We start from the raw sequence: 2,282 nt of genomic DNA, 5'->3' as shown, positions 1-2,282 counted from the left end.
TGTCTGGGTAATTAAAATCGCCCATGACAACTACATCCCTCCATTTTACCTCCATTTCTCCAGGTAAAAATGAAATAAAAACTTTACCAATGTGCTAGAGACCTAGTTCTATATGATTCAGTTCAAGGTCAAAGTAAAAATAAATATAACCTTACTGCAACGTGCATTCATTTGCTGTATCAAATATTATGTATAAAACACGATAAATGAGGCAAAATAATTGAAAGAGGTTTTATTTAGTTGTCTTTAGAATTAAATGTGCGTCTCAGATTCATAGACAAAATCAAAGCTACCTTGAGCATCTTGACGGTGCCTCTAATGCTTCACTGAAAGTTACTTCCACAGGTGAGTTCATGTTCACTGGAGTTAATGTTTCCAAACCTGAATTAATGTTTTTAGCTAGAGAGAAAAAAAGTCAGCAAGACTGTGAAATAGGAGCTTTAAAAGCTATATTAAGAGGAACAGGTAACAGATGGCAGAATTGCAGAAGAAAGGATAACTTAAGTAGTGGAATATCAAGACGATTAAGAAAGGAGAAAGGATCATTAACACAGAGGGAATGAAAAGTTCAGAAGGAAGCAGGAAGATGATAATGAGCCACCAAGTCAAGCAATTCCCTGGCAGCTGCCTGAACAGAAGTGCTGCTGCCACTGTCAGGCAGCTGGCTTTAAACCTTGGGTGAAGCAGGAATCAAAGGGGGGCAGGGGTTGAGACTACCACTGCACCCCCCTAATCAGCCCCTGCCTCCTGGTAACATTTTGTCACGACGAAAACTGACCCTAAATAGCACCTAGAAGCCCTAATCGCGACACCATACGAAACCAGAACAAAAAAGTAGGACCCCTGCCCCAAAAACATTGTATGAGACAATAGAAAACAAATGGATATGGACGTATGGGTAGAGAAGTACAAAGAAGCAGTAAGACAGTGTTGGTCAGCATCATAGGTCAGTGGCCAACTTAATCCATCTCTTTGTTTTCGCCCTCTGAGCCAATTTTTGGCCCGTGATTGGGAAGTTCACTTTAGTGAAGAAAATAAAAAGAAGTGTAAAGAACAGCCGTCAGTAAAAGAGAAGGAAATGAGAAAGGCAACAAGATTTCCAAAGAGCAAATAACAAAGGGCATAAAAATGAATAAGAAATTGCAGGAAGCCAGTGAAAGAATTGGCAGGTCCATCCGTGCCGGAAGCAATTCAGATAGGAACGTTCCTGGGAAGCTACAGCATATGATTTTTTTGCATCAGTTTTCACTGACCGTGGTGTTTGGCAGAGGCCTACTGCAGACCTGCTCCTTCCTGGCCGGAGAAATTTCCCAGGGGCTGAGTTGCTAAGGTGTAAAAAGAAGAGATGCTGCAGCAAAATGATCATTTATGGGGCATTAAGTCAGTGGTTCTCAACCTTTTTAGACTCAAGGCTCCCTTCGGAAAATGCCAGGTCTTGAGATGACAATGCAATATCTTTTAACTATAGAAAAATACTAGAGCAATTCTTCTGTTGCAAAGACCTCAGAAAAACCACGACAGGGCCGAATGTTTTTAACACTGTAGATTCCTATTTGGGATCTCTGGGATTATCTGGTGAATCCCGTTTGCACACCTCGCAGTCCTAACATTGCACGGCATCCTGCGGCACCCTTGAAAAGATTTCAGGGCACCCTCCCTGAGTGTCACCGCTAAGCCGCGGGGCCCCAGCGTTATACAACCAAGAGTTCAGAAAGAACTTAAATGCCTGAACCACTAACAAATATCTTATTAACTAACTAACTAACTATCTTATTAAATATCTAACTAACTATCTTATTAAAAACAGCCATCTCTTCAGGGGGTTGGAGACTAGTATGTGTTCAAAGGCAACTTTAAGGATGACCTAAAATTACGGGCCGGCGAGACTTATGTCTGTACCTGCACGTTGGTTGAAATGATATGTGGCTGACCGAAGCATCCTTGTATTTGCCTGCCTGGCTCTCCAGTCAAAACTTTTGAACTCCATAGTCCACCTGATCCACTTGGGCAGGGAGCGCTCCCGGCTCCGCCGTCAGAGCTGTCCTGATTGTGATGACGCCTGCAAACCCGAAGTGCGAGACCCCCCGGGGGGCAGACGCAGCTCACCAGGAGATCTGTCAGCAGCAACCGCGCGTGGTGCGCAGATCACGGGGGAAAGGGGCATCCAGGAGCCCCAGGCACGGGGAGGGGAGGGGAGAGCGCGGATCCTGGCTGGGGCCACGAGCTGGAGGCGCGGTAGCATGGCATGGGGGCGGTGAAGGGGGCAGAGGGGCACGCGGCGC

The sequence above is a fragment of the Gavialis gangeticus genome, unplaced genomic scaffold, assembly GCF_001723915.1.
Source record: "Gavialis gangeticus isolate Ggan-Ray unplaced genomic scaffold, GavGan_comp1, whole genome shotgun sequence".
NCBI lineage: Eukaryota > Metazoa > Chordata > Crocodylia > Gavialidae > Gavialis > Gavialis gangeticus.
Note: the sequence above shows the minus strand (reverse complement) of the source record.